Here is a 15,232-nt window from a genome sequence, read left to right on the forward strand (position 1 = left end):
GGACTGGGCTATGAAGGTGAACTTCAGAGCCTTTACAAGCTTAAGTGCCTGGGTTTTGGACATAGCCTTTATGAGAGCAGTTTTTACCACTTGCACACCTGCAATTTTAACTTCAAGCCCTTCTCACTTCCTAAGTCACCACCTGCAAAAAGCATTTAAAATATGACTAACAGCAGCCATTTACTGCCCACTCACCATATATTAGGTGCTCCTTCAGGCCCACTATACACACAACTTCATTTAACTCCTTTCAACAGCTGAATGATATCAGTTCAGTTCAGTTCAGTTCAGCTGCTCAGTCGTGTCTGACTCCTTAGGACCCCATGGACTGCAGCACGGCAGGCCTCCCTGTCCATTACAAACTCCTGGAGTTTACCCAAACTCGTGTCCATTGAGTCAGTGATGCCATCCAACCATCTCATCCTCTGTCATCCCCTTCTCCTCCTGCCCTCAATCTTTCCCAGCATCAAGGTCTTTTCAAATCAGTCAGCTTTTCACATCAGGTGGCCAAAGTATTGAAGTTTCAGCTTCAACATCAGTCCTTCCAATGAACACCCAGGATGATCTCCTTTAGGATGGACTGGTTGGATCTCCTTGCAGTCCAAGGGACTCTCAAGAGTCTTCTCCAACACCACAGCTCAAAAGCAACAGTTCTTTGGTGCTCAGCTTTCTTTACAGTCCAACTCTCACATCCAAACATGACTGGAAAAACCATAGCCTTGACTAAACGGACCTTTGTTGGCAAAGTAATGTCTCTGCTTTTTAATATACTGTCTAGGTTGGTCATAACTTTCCTTCCAAGGAGTAAGTGTCTTTTAATTTCATGGCTTCAGTCACCATCTGTGGTGATTTTGGAACCCTCTCCCCCCAAATAAAGTCAGCCACTGTTTCCATTTTTTCCCCATCTATTTCCCATGAAGTGATGAGACCAGATGCCATGATCTTAGTTTTCTGAATGTTGAGCTTTAAGCCAACTTTTTCACTCTCTTCTTTCACTTTCATCAAGAGGCTCATTAGTTCTTCTTCACTTTCTGCCATAAGGGTGGTGTCATCTGCATATTTGTGGTTATTGATGTTTCTCCTGGCAATCTTTATTTCAGCTTGTGCTTCATCCAATCCAGCATATAAATTAAATAAGCATGGTGACAGTATATAGCCTTGATGTACTCCTTTTTCTATTTGTAACCAGTCTGCTCTTCCATGTCCAGTTCTAACTGTTGCTTCCTGATCTACATACAGATTTCTCAAGAGGCAGGCAAGGTGGTGTGGTATGTCCATCTCTGTCAGAATTTTCCACAGTTTATTGTGATCCACATAGTCAAAGGCTTTGGCATAGTCAATAAAGCAGAAATAGATGTTTTTATGGAACTCTCTTGCGTTTTTAATGATCCAGTAGATGTTGGCAATTTGATCTCTGGTTCCTCTGCCTTTTCTAAAACCAGCTTGAACATCTGGAATTTCATGGTTCACGTATTGCTGAAGCCTGGATTGGAGAATTTTGAGCATTACTTTACTAGCGCGTGAGATGAGTGTAATTGTGCAGTAGTTTGAGCTTTCTTTGGCATTGCCTTTCTTTGGGATTGGAATAAAAACTGACCTTTTCCAGTCCTGTGGCCACTGCTGAGTTTTCCAAATTTGCTGGCAGATTGAGTGCAGCACTTTCACAGCATCATCTTTCAGGATTTGAAATAGCTCCACTGGAATTCCATTGCCTCCACTAGCTTTGTTCGTAGTTATTCTTCTTAAGGCCCACTTGACTTCACATTCCAGGATGTCTGGCTCTAGGTGAGTGATCACATCTCGTGATTATCTGGGTCATGAAGATATTTTTTGTACAGTTCTTCTGTGTATTCTTGCCACTTCTTCTTAATATCTTCTGCTTCTGATAGCTCCATACAATTTCTGGCCTTTATTGAGCCCATCTTTGCATGAAATGTTCCCTTGGAATCTCTAATTTTATGGAAGAATTCTCTAGTTTTTCACATTCTATTATTTTCCTTTATTTCTTTGCACTGATCACTGAGGAAGCCTTTCTTATCTCTCCTTCTATTCTTTGGAACTCTACATTCAAATGAGGATATCTTTCCTTTTCTGCTTTGCTTTTCTCTTCTCTTATTTTCACAGCTATTTGTAAGGCCTCCTCAAACAGGCATTTGGCTTTTTGCATTTCTTTTTCTTGGGGATGGTCTTGATCCCTGTCACCTGTACAATGTCACGAACCTCCATCCATAGTTCATCAGGCACTCTGTCTATCAGATCTAGTTGCTTAAATCTATTTCTCACTTCCACTGTATAATCGTAAGGGATTGATTTTGGTCATACCTGAATGGTCTAGTGGTTTTCCCCACTTTCTTCAATTTAAGTCTGAATTTGGCAATAAGGAGTTCATGATCTGAGCCACAGTCAGCTCCCACTCTTGGTTTTGCTGACTGTATAGAGCTTCTCCATCTTTGGCTGCAAAGAATATAATCAACCTGATTTTGGTATTGACCATCTGGTGATGTCCATGTGTAGAGTCTTCTCTTGTGTTGTTGGAAGAGGGTGTTTGCTATGACCAGTGTGTTCTTTTGGCAAAACTCTATTAGCCTTTGCCCTGCTTCATTCTGTACTCCAAGGCCAAATTTGCCTGTTACTCCAGGTGTTTCTTGACTTCCTACTTTTGCATTCCAGCCCACTTAATGAAACGGGCATCTTTTTTGGGTGTTAGTTCTGAAAGGTCTTGTAGTTCTTCATAGAACCATTCAACTTCAGCTTCTTCAGCATTAGTGGTCGGGGCATAGACTTGGATTACCGTGATATGAAATGGTTTCCTTTGGAAATGAACAAAGATCATTCTGTCATTTTTGAGATTGCACCCAAGTACTGCATTTCGGACTCTTTTGTTGACCATGATGGCTACTCCATTTCTTCTAAGGGATTCCTGCCCACAGTAGTAGATATAATGGTCATCTGAGTTAAATTCACCCATTCCAGTCCATTTTAGTTCACTGATTCCTAGAATGTCGATGTTCACTCTTGCCATCTCCTGTTTGATCACTTCCAATTTGCCTTAATTCATGGATCTAACATTCCAGGTTCCTATGCAATATTGCTCTTTACATCATCAGACCTTGCTTCTATCACCAGTCACATCCACAACTGGGTGTTGTTTTTGCTTTGGCTCTGTCCCTTCATTCTTTCTGGAGTTATTTCTCCACTGATCTCCAGTAGCATATTGGGCACCTACCGACCTGGGTAATTCATCTTTCATGTCCTATCTTTTTGTCTTTTCATACTGTTCATGGGATTCTCAAGGCAAGAATACTGAAGTGGTTTGCCATTCCCTTCTGCAGGGAATGATATCAGGCCTCACTAAACTCGGCCTTATCATAAGGGAACAAATTCAGGACCATTGTGTGACTTGCTCAGGGCCCCACAGCTAGTCAGTGACAGAGGCAGGATTCAACAACAGACATTTCTGACCCCAAGGCCCTTTCATGAGCCTTCCAATATTTTGTGTGGCCTTCACCTGCCCACTATGCTGATTTGGGGGCTGGTAAACAGCTTCATCAAGATCACTTGAGAACTGAGGAAACTGGATCAATTCACCAATACATATGCTCTGCTAAGTCACTTCAGTCATGTCCTGCTCTTTTGTGACCCTATGGACTGCAGCCCTCCAGGCTTCTCTGTCCATGGGATTCTCCATTCAAGAATAATGGAATGGGTTTGCAATGCCCTCCTCCAGGGGATCTGATTTCAGTGTTGACCATCTGGTGATGTCCATGTGTAGAGTCTTCTCTTGTGTTGTTGGAAGAGGGTGTTTGCTATGACCCAGGGATCAAACCCCACAGCTTCTGTGCCTCCTGCATTGCATGCAGATTCTTTACCACTGAGCAACCAGGGATGCCCATTCACCAATATATAAATATATATATACCCTGCTTTGAAAGACTGGTAGTATCTACTCAGGCTAAACACATAAAGTCCGGTTATCGGCATATTCCTAAGAGAAATGTGTATATACACTCACAAAGGATGTATTCAAATGTGGTCATTCCAGTATTGTCTGTAGTATCTCCAAACTAGAACAACTAAATTTTTGTCACAGGAGCCTGGATATTATAGATTGTGCTTGGTCCTACAATGGCATATTGCCATCTGTGAGGGTCAACAGACCACAGCTCCACACAAGAGCATGCATTGGGACCATGGGGCCTTGTGCTGAGATCAGGATCCTAATCTCCCCATGTTTTTCCAGATTTGTGCCATGTTTTCCCCATCAGCCTGGGATCTCCTTGTGAGTGGAGAACTGTCCCTTTCTTTCCTGTTTCATTCTGAACTCACCCAGGTAAACATCACCTTTGGGAACATTGTTGACTATCTACTCTGGAGATCAATGAAATAGAGGATAGAAAAACAAAATAATCCATGAAACCAAAAGTGAGTTCTTTGAAAAGATTATCAAAATTGACAAATCATGTAAGTAGACTGGAAAAAGAAAAAAGAGAGAAAGACACAGATAACTAAAATCAGAAATGCAAGTGGGGAATTTATTTCCAACCTTATGGAAATTAAAAGGTATGTAAGAGAATACCATGAATAATTATACAACAGCAAATTAGATAACTTAGATGAGTAGACAAATTCCTAGAAATACACAGACTATCAAAGTGACTCAAGAAGAAATAGAAAATCCAAATAGACCCAGGTTGTGTATTGAATTGTGTTCCTCCTCAAAATTCACATGTTGAAGGCCCAGTGGACTAATTCACCTGTAACAAGTAAATAAGATGAAAAACAGTCTCTCAAAGTGTTGCCACATGGTGCTAGTGGTAAAGAATCCACATACCAATGCAGCAGACAAGAGACCATGGGTCTATCCCTGGGTTGGGAAAATCCCATGGAGAAGGAAATGGCAACCCACTTCAGTATTCTTGCCTGGAAAATCCCATGGCAAGAGCCTGGTGGGCTACAGTTCATGGGGTTGCAAAGAATGGAAATGACTGAGCACTTATCAGCAAAATATTGCTAAAAATGTGGAAAAATTGGGACCTTCATGTATTTGAGAGAGTCATTTCCTAGGCAGGTTGATAGGGAGTCTAGGGGTCCCCAAGGAGAGAGGGGTCTGGAATTCTCAAGGAGGAAGAAAGGACAAACTTTTTTGTCTTTCTCTACATTCCTTAGGATTATATAACAATAATGTATCCTGCCTAAGGACAGTCTTTGGATTCAACCTTTTGTTATCTTAAAATGTTAATTATGGGAGTAGACCTGGTCTTTACAAGGATGTATCTTGCCTGAGGACAGTGTTACCTTAAGATGTAAATTATGGGAGTGGGTCTGATGAGGTCTTTGCAACCTCCAGACATTCTTTGGATTATATAACCTCATTGTTAACACTAGCAAGCGGGTACTCTTTCTGCCCCCTTCTGATGCCTATGTCAGAAGCTTTCTCTATCTCCTTTGTACTTTAATAAAACTTTATTACAAAAAAGCTCTGAGCGATCAAGCCTCATCTCTGGTCCCAGATTGAATTCTTCTCCTCCAGGGGCCAAGAATCCCGGTGTATTTGCGTGATTCAACAACAACCTTTCATATTGCTGGTGGGAATGTAAACTGGTTCAGGCACTGTGAAAAATGATTTGGCTTTTCCTAAAATTTTTAAACATTAAATTAATATATCATCCACAATTTCATTCCCCAGTATATACCACTACCCCCAGCCCCAAGAGAATTCTAAACAGATACTGTTGCATATTTATGCATGTTCATAGCACCACTATCCACATAACTGAAAAATGGAAACTGCACAAATGTCCATCATCAGATGACTGGGTAAATGAATCATGGTCTATAGATACAATGGAATATTATTCAGTCATAAAAATGAATGGAATATTGATAAATGCTACAATGTTAATAAATGTTGAAAACATATGGTAAGGGAAAGGAGAGAGACACAAAATGTCACATATTGTGTGAATCCATTTATATAAATATCTAGAATAAATAAATCCATAGTGACAGAAGACATATTGATTCTTGTCAGGGTCTAAGAAAAAAGTATAAGGAGAAACTGATTAATGGGCAAGAAATTTTACTTTGGAGTGATGAAATTGTTTTTATAGAGGTGGTAGTTACAAAACATTGTAAATGCATTAAATGCTACTGAATTATTCACTTTAAAATGGTTAATTTACTTTTTCTCATTTTTAATTGAAGTATAGTTGATATACAATGTTATGTTAATTTCTGCTATACAGCAAAGTGGTTCAGTCATATATATGTATACATTCTTTTTCATATTTTTCCCATTATGGTTTATCCCAGGATATTGAATATAGTTCCCTGTGCTATGTAGTAGGACCTAGCTCTTTATCCATTCTATATATACTGTTTTGCATCTACTGATCCCAAACTCCCAATCGATTCATTTTATATGAATTCCAGCTCAATAAACTATTTTTTAAAAGGGTAACCCAGGAGTTCCTGGGGCTGATGGAATTTGTTCTACACCTAAACTGTGGTGATGGCTATATGAACCTACACATGAGATAACATTGTTATCTAAATGTGCATGTACACACACTCACATTCATATACACTCATGTACTCACATGGGTATAAGTAGAACTGGGGAAATCTAATTAAGACCTTTAGATTGTATCAGTGCCAATGCCTCGGTTAGAATACTGTACTCTAGTTTTCCAAGGGGGCTACCTTACAGCAAACCGGGTAAAACATCCATGGATATCTCTATATTATTTCTAAAGCTACATGTAAATCTACAATTATATTAAAATTAAAAGCTTAATTTTCAAAAAAGCTCCCTCTTCCAAGCTTTCATGACCCACATCCTTGGGGGCTGGTGAGAAACTCTCAGGTGGCCTGACCATCTCTTTCACTGAAAATGAAAGTTGCTCAGTTGCGCCTGACTCCTTGCAATCTCGTGGACTATACAGTCCATGGAATTCTCCAGGCCAGCATACTGGAGTGGGTAGCCTTTCCATTCTCCAGGGGATATTCCCAACCCAGGGATCGAGCACAGGTCTCCCGTATTGCAGGCGGATTCTTTACCAGCTGAGTCACAGGGAAGCCCTCTCTCTCACTGTGAAAGGCCAGCAACTTGAAAAGATGCGTGATTTACCACCCCACATGTTAGTTCCAGTTAACTAGATGCTGCCATAGTTTTTCTCAAGTTGACTGATTTTACATTTTTCTCTATGCCTGGGTTTTTTCCCCCAGACTCAAGACATAATTTCCTCTTTCAAAATCAAGTATTTTAGTACAGCTCAATATTGTAGTTTAATGCTGCCCATCTCAGGCGAGTGACAACTCATCTACCATATTCATGCCTTTAGTTTGGAGAGGGAAAGGAGAAATATCATTTTATTGTATGGTCTTGATTCCTCACCCAGCAAAAATAAAGTAATGAGAAGCAGCCATTTTTAGGAATAAATCTTTTTTGAAAAGACAAGAACAGAAAGGCTAGTTACTCAGTAACCGGTTCAGTTTCTGCTCTGATAGGTCAGCAATTTAACTCACAGTGAGCTCCTGGGAAGCTGCTTCCTCTCTCCTGATTTCAGTTTTTTTCTACTGAGAAGAAAAAACTGTTTTTTTCTATTGCTACTCTGTGAAGTTAAATTAGTACCTTTAAAAAGTCCCTTCTGGTTCTAAAATCCTCTGATTCCTTTTATCTGCTGTTATAAACCATAGGTCTGTCACTCACTATTTTAGAAATTTAACCCTATGAACTCCAAACAGTTGTGTATCTCTACAAAATAAAACTAATGTATGAATGAGTTTTTATATGTATGTCATGAATTTATAGATCTATTTGAAGAGAACTGACATATTATTCAATCTTCTGACTGATGCTCAACATTTATGTCTCCATTTATTTAGATCTTTAATTTCTCTTAGCAATGTTTCTTACTTTGTTTTCAAGGTATGTGTCTTGCATTCTTTTGGTTAAATTTATCCCAAAGTATTTAATTTTTTGTTGTTCAAAGGTAGTTTATTCTAATTTCTGCTTGTTCATTTTTAATATATAGAAATGCAGTTGATTTTGTACATTGACTTTATGGACTGAAAACTTGCAGTCTCACTTATTCTAGTGTTCATTTGAAGATTCTTTAGGATTTTTTGGATAGATGATATGTTCCCTCAAATAAGGTAGTTTTACTTTTTCCTTTCCAATAGTGGTGCCATTTTTATGATTCTCCTGCCTTACTGCACTTGAACTAACTAGATGGAAGAAGCTTTCCCCTGTGTCTAAATCAGGCAGGGATTCCCTTCCCAACTGGAGACTTGGGGATATCTCCCTTAAAGAAGAGTTAAAGAGAGACCTTAAAGTCTATGAGAATTTTATTTAGGGCTTCCTGTATGAGTAAACTGGTGACTGATGATGACAAGAAAGATAACATTTAAGGCACAGGCATCCAGACCAATTCAAGTTTTGTGAAAATGCTTACTGGGGTCCTGGAGTTTAATTCAAGGAGCCAGGTTAGGGTCCAAGCAACCCAGGTTATTAGTTTATAACAATACCTGAATGTGTTCTTTAATTCAGAATTTTATGAAGATAACAATGAGAGTTGACTGCAAATAATAAACCCACATTTTAAAAGGTAAGTATATGGAATTTACTTTATGCAGTTAATGTTGCTTTTCCAAGATGGGTTCAACTACATGGCTTTCCATGGAATAAATAGGCTACATGCCCAGATAATGAGGTGGCCCAAACTTATGTGGCAGTCTCTTTCACCTTGAGATCTCTTTTTTTCATATTGAAACCAAGCAGGACCCTGAGGGGCTCCTGAGCACAGAAATTTTCTGTGTTCCCTGTTTCTTATTTGTTAAGGAACAGACTCCAGCCTCCCTGAACTTCCTTGAGTCTGAAAGGGCAGGTTCAAACAACTGCTAATCAGGGAAGGGAGGAGATGTAAAGATAAGGAAGGAGCAGCCAAGAAACAATAGTACAACCTTAGGGCTTCCCTGGTGGCTCAGTGGTAAAGAATATGTCTGCCAATGCAGGAGACATAGGTTCCATCCCTGATCTGTGATGATCCCACACGTCCTGGAGCAACACATTCCAGGGGCCACAACTATTGAGCCTGTGCTCTTGAGCCCAGAAGCCACAACTATGGTGTCTATGAATCTTAACATGAAGCCAGTGTGTGGTAGGGCCTGTGCTCCACAACAAGAGAAGCCTCCACAATGAGAATCCCACACACCACAACTGGCGAGTAGCTCCTGCTCTCCACAATTAGAGAAAGCCTATGCAGCAACAAAGACCTAGCACAGTCAAAAATATATAATTAATAAAATTATATGTAAAAAAATAGTGCAGTCTTGGGGCAGGGTTCCAGTTCCCCCCTCAAAGTATACACATAACAATATCTTTTTTTACAGAACCAAAACCCCCAACAAATGGAGTTATCATTCCTCATTCTAGAGAAGACCACTTGAGGCCATATTAAAGGAACCAGAGAAGCTCATCAAGACATTACCTGAGGCCAGATTAAAGGAATGTAGGCCCTGCACACAGCCTGATCTTATCAGCAATGCCAACCTTGAACTATTGCTATAAAACTCTTCGTCAAATCCTCCCAGACTGGGACACACAGTTTTCAAGGGCAGGAGTCTACCCTGTCCCCCTTTGCCTGGCAAAGAAATTAAGTCACTCTTTTCTACTTCACCCAAAACTCTGTCTCTGACATTGGATTCCCTACCGGTGCACAGAGGGCAAGTTTTCAGTATCAATATCCCAGAAACCAGAGCTGATCCCTCACATATAAAAGTCAAAGCCTGGCCATTATAACCTATCCCTGAAGCAGAATGTAGAGGCACATCCTCAGACCTAAGACTTCCCCAAGCCTCGTCAAATGCTCACCAACTCAGAGCTTTGCTGCTGCCAGTATACATTCTGGGGTGCACACCCACTCAGATCCCAGTAGAGTTCCTCAGGCTGTGAAGGGACCTTCATTCATTCAGGGAGTTATTCAACTTTGCCTTCCAAACCCAAGTAGGCTTGAGATTCCTATGTGACAGGTTTAGGGCAAATAACCTTTTTAAAGGGCACACACTTTCTCTTGTCATAGCTTGGACTTCCCCAATCCTTGTGCTCCAGCCCTGCTAACAAAAGCATTGTGCATTTGGGGAAATAGAGGCAAATAGTGGGGTAAGGGGGCTGTCCAGCTAATAATTAAATGTTTGATTTTCCACTTAGCTTTGATTCTTCTGTGTATAGAAGAATCTTTACAGAGAAGATGGAGATTGAGATGAGATGAGATGGCTGGAACCAGAAGAGAATTGGTAGAAACATACAACCCCGCAACAAAGCATTTAGTCCCTTTCCAGCAAAGAGAATCCCCTACCCTATCTTTGAATTCCATTTCATGCAGTAAAGGAAGGGTTTTGTTCGTGCATGTTAAGGCACCTCAGTCATGTCCAGCTCTTTGCGACCCTGATGAACTTGAGCCTGACAGGCTCCTCTGTCCATGGGATTCTCCAGGCAAGAATTCTGGAATGTGTTGCTGCCGGGAGCCAGCATGAGGAACTCCACCCGTGGCAAAGGTCATGAGGAAGGAGGCTCGGCATACACAAAGGTGGGATCGAGCCTCAGGAGTCCCCCTGGAAATTCTCAAGCATCTACCCCCAAAACCAGAATCTGCCTACTTTCTGCTTTGTGCTCTCACCTACACCTCTGACTTTACAGGGGGCTGTCCCCCATTACCTCTTTCTGAAAAAAGAGTTAACTTACAGCTCCAGTTAATAAAGTTCCTGGGTGTGATAGTGTTTCAACCTACAAACTCCTTTGGAAGTCCTCTAGCCTGCCTGAATAGGTTTTTCCGGCCACATGTGATTGTTCAGAGCCTCCTAACTGTGAGAGGCATGAGATGTTCTAAACTGTCTAAATACAGATTCCTTTGAGCAGTTAAAAGATTGATTAGAAATTGTATTGGTGAAGGGTTTTTCACTTGTTGGGCCAATGTTCGCTGCTAAGTCTCCATGTCACTTACCTACTGTGTCCCTGGCAGTGTATTGATTGATATAATTGGTGTATAGAAATGTAAGTAGTAGCTTTAACGTTTGTAACCTTGGACCCTTGAGTTAATTCTTTTTCTTGTTATAGCCCACCACACCTTTGCCCTATAGGAATGCAACTTTATCTAATGCTTTTGGAGGGTGGTGCCTGACTAATCACCCTTAGAGAAAAATAAGTTTTCTGAAGAAAGGGTCTTAAAATATTAACAGGCCTCCGGGCCAGAAGATGATGCAAATCATCTAAACTTTTGCATATGATAAGTTTGCAGGAAGAAAGCCTGGCTTACTGCATGACTACCCCTTCCCCCATTATCCTCTATGCATAACTTAAGGTATAAAAACTACTTTGGAAAATAAAGTGCAGGCCTTGTTCACCGAAACTTGGTCTCCCTATGTCGTTCTTTCTCTTTGGAATTTTATTAGCTTTCCACGTAAACCAAGTTATTCAGCCTCTTTTCCCCACTGAATTTTCTCACTGAGCTATCCTTATTTAACCACTCTTTATATCTTTAATTCTATCGTATCCTGATCGCTGAAGCCGTCTCCCCTTCGAAATCCCTGACTCCACCGGGGCTGGACCCCAGCATGTTGCCATGCCCTCCTCCAGGGGATCTCCCCAGTCCAGAGATCAAACCCATGTCTCTTATGTCTCCCAGGTCTTTTACATCTTTTGCATTGGCTGGAGGGTTCTTTACCACTAGAGCCACCTGAGAGGTCCAAACGAAGGGTTACAAAATATTTTCTATGAAAAGGGGATTGGGTCTGACAGTGGTGAGAAGTACTGCTGTATATTACTTAACCCGCCAAAGCATTCTGCTCTGTAAGAAAGCCCCTTTAACAAAGGAAAGTTGGAATTAGAATGTGATGCAGGATAAACCAACTGGAAGTGGAAGAGATAAAATGAACTGCTGCTACTGCTGCTGCTAAGTCGCTTCAGTCGTGTCCAACTCTTTGTGACCCCATAGACGGCAGCCCACCAGGCTCCCCTGTCCCTGGGATTCTCCAGGCAAGAATATTAGAGTGGGTTGCCATTTCCTTCTCCAATGCATGAAGGTGAAAAGTGAAAGTGAGGTCTCTCAGTCCTGTCCGACTCTGAGCGACCCCATGGACTGCAGCCTACCAGGCTCCTCTATCCATGGGATTTTCCAGGCAAGAGTATTGGAGTGGGGTGCCATCGCCTTCTCCGAAAATGAACTGGACACACATTAAATATTTAGCTGAATTAGAAGAGCTGAGTTAGCAGAAGCCCAGGTCTTACCCCAGGTAACTGACGAGATCACATTTCCATCAACTGGATGTGGGGGTTGTCAATTCTCAAGCAAAAGGGAGAAAAGAATACTCATCCAAATTAGCATTACTGTTACCTAAAGTGGAATTTGGCTGCTTGCCACTCTAAAGCCAATAAAGAGGCAAGGTTGGTGGAAAGGAAAGTTTGCTTTATTTTGTAGGCTGGCTATTGGGGGGTGGGTGAGGAGGGGAGGACAGACTCATGTCCAAAGGCTGACTCTCTCTCCTCCCAACAATCAGGGGGCAAGAGCTTTTATAGACAGAGGAAGGAGGCTATATACAGAAACTGCACAGTCAGCTCTGACAGTCATCTTGAAATTGGTCATGTGTCTATCAGTATCATCTTGATTGCTGTAAGTACAGTTAATCTTCAGTTCCAGATTTCTTTCCTATTTCTTTGAGGCCAGTTCTCGGAATTGTGGCAGCTTATGTCATGGCTACAGTCTTGTTCCCATTTCTTTGAGGCCATTTCTTAGAACTGTGGCAGGTTAAGTCATGGCTACAGTCTGATCATCACATAGTTAATGTCTTCCACCTGGTGGGGGTTTCAGTATCTATAAAAGAGCTCAAAGGATATAGCTTAGAATGTATCCTACAGCCCTTGAGGAGGAACTAAAGGTCCTTGACTTTGCTTAATGACTAAATTATTATTATTTCGTCCTGTTTACTTGTTTTCCTTTGCTTCTGCATTTTCTCACTTCTCTGATTAAATGTGTTTTTGACTAAAGTTTTTCTACAGAAAAAAAGGCAGGCAGAGGACATGGAATGGGGATGGTGGGGGGAAGAACCAAAAGGTCTGGTTCTTTCTATTACTTGTAAAGCAGTTGTCTTGATGAATATAATTCATCCCTCTTGGCCATATAATTGATATTCAAGAAGGAATGAAACTATAAATAGCAAAATAAATGAATGAATGCATGATAACACAAGTACTGAAGACTACTAGGATAAGAATGAATGGTTGCTCAGGTGGTTAAGGGTCAGGGGAACCCTTAATCACCTGAGCTGAGCAGAATCTGGAGTGTGCCTGCATGGGTCCTAGGTCTGAGCCCACCCCCCTCACTTGTAACTGCACCCTCAACAGGTCACAGGTGAGTTGCTCCCAAGGGAGCAGTACTCAGGTGAAGGACTTTCCCATGCCAGGGCCCTTCTGCCATCACTGGCAGCCAGAAGCCAACCCCAATGCCCTCTGAAAGCCTACCTGTCAGAAGGGCAGGTTAGCCATTCATCTCTCAAAATCTTCTCTCCTGGGCCTCATTGCCTTGAGGCTTTGCCAGTTAATGAATGCAGCAGGTACGCCTAGTGCAGCTATTCTTTTGCCAGGTGTTGGAGACAGGTGGTGAGCAAAGCAGACTGGTGCCTGGCCTCACGGAGCTCACAGCTGACAGAGACCAGTCACTGGAGGAAAAAACAAGCTGTAAATAGTGTGTGATTATAATAAGACATAAGTGCTATTAAGGATGGAATGAGGAGGAGTGCTTCAAAAAAGTTCCATGGAAAGCAATGCCTGAGCTAAGAGTTGAAGGTTGGGAAGGCACTCCCTGGGGGAAGTGGAAGGGAAGCAGGTGGTGGAGAGTTATCAGGAGCAGGACTAGCACATGCAAAGGCCCTGGGGTGGGACTTCACCAGAAACACCTGGTCCACAGGCCAGCATGGAGGAATGAGGAACATGAGAGGAGGGGCAATGTGAGGCTTTTAAGAGTGATAAAAAGCCATGCAAAGATGGAGGGAGATGAGGGAGGGGCACTGACAGTTTCACATTTTGAAGCAATCATCCTGGCTGCAGGCTGGAGAAAGATGGCTAAAGGGCCAAATAGAAAGCTGGGAGATCAATTAGAAAGCCTTGGCCACAGTAGTCTGGCACTTGGAGCATATGATTGTGGAGGTGAAGAAGAGTGGACAGACTCCAGAGACGTTTCAGAGGAAAAACTGGCAGGACTGCCGATCTGAGAAGCAAATTCTCACTAAAATACAAAGAACTGAGTGTCTGGCCTCCTACCTTTCAGATTCAGGGGCTCTGAAAGTCCAGCCTTCAGTTAATGCTACTCGTTGTGCACCCCTCACACTGACCAGCCAGACGCTGGCCAGCAATCTTGTTGGAGGGGGAAGTCACTGCTTAAGGAAGTTCCAACTGTAGGAAGCATCTTTCTTACTGCAAGCTGAATGCCTCCCATCTCTTGGGTTTCCTGCAGTCTCCAGATATTGAGGAAACCTGGCAAGTACCATTCTCCCCACACACCTTCCAAACCCAACCAGTCTCTGTGGTCCCCGTACTAATGAATGGCCTTAGGCAGACCACATCAGGTGTCTGAACCCCAGTCTCCTGTATGAAGACTTGGAGGAGCAGCTGGCCCCCAGCAGGATGGGGGATCACCATAGCTGGCATTATTTATAAGTATTTGGTACACACAACAGCTCTTGGGAAGCAAAAATGCAGGCTGATCCCCTGAACATCACTTGGCTAGCTCAATTGCTAGACCCTGGGTGTAAATCTCCTCACCCTTAAGGAATATCCTCAAAGTCTTCAAGTAAAGGAGCAAACTCCTTGGAGATTCTGGAATGCTCCTCCCCTGGCCCTGACTCTGCCCCAGCCTGAGCCAGCTCTGAGAAACAACAGCAGGGACACTAATCCCAAAGAAGCCAGGAACACTGAGGGTAGTGTGAGGAGGGGCAGCCTTGGGCAATTTAATTAACTTCTCTAAACCTTAAGGGTCTTAGTCTAAAATTGAGATAATGATAGTACCTACCTCAAAGATTTGTTTTGAGGATTAGATGATAATTCACCCCAAATGCCTGGCACATTCAGGGTGTTTAGCATTTTCCATAAATGCATGCATGCATGCTAAGTCACTTCAGTCATGTCTGATTCTTTGCGACCCTATTGACTGTAGCCCGCCTGGCTCGTCTGTCCATGGGA

The 15,232-nt window shown here is 42.1% G+C and overlaps 1 long non-coding RNA gene across 3 annotated transcripts in view; it reads right to left on the minus strand.

Annotated features, from left to right (window-relative positions):
* Positions 1–14,884, minus strand: part of LOC129646567 (uncharacterized) — a 40,785-nt gene extending 25,901 nt beyond the window's left edge. The window contains exons 1-2 of one of the 3 annotated variants that reach the window (XR_008712031.1): positions 14,315–14,877; positions 13,517–13,713 (exon numbers count right to left, since the gene is read on the minus strand). This is a non-coding gene — a long non-coding RNA (uncharacterized LOC129646567). Of the gene's footprint in view, positions 1–13,516; positions 13,714–14,314 lie in introns of all 3 variants that reach the window. The other 2 variants (XR_008712030.1, XR_008712029.1) reach the window with 2 other exon arrangements.
* Between the last annotated feature and the right edge of the window lie 348 nt (positions 14,885–15,232).

The sequence above is a fragment of the Bubalus kerabau genome, chromosome 3, assembly GCF_029407905.1.
Source record: "Bubalus kerabau isolate K-KA32 ecotype Philippines breed swamp buffalo chromosome 3, PCC_UOA_SB_1v2, whole genome shotgun sequence".
Taxonomy (NCBI): Eukaryota; Metazoa; Chordata; class Mammalia; order Artiodactyla; family Bovidae; genus Bubalus; species Bubalus kerabau.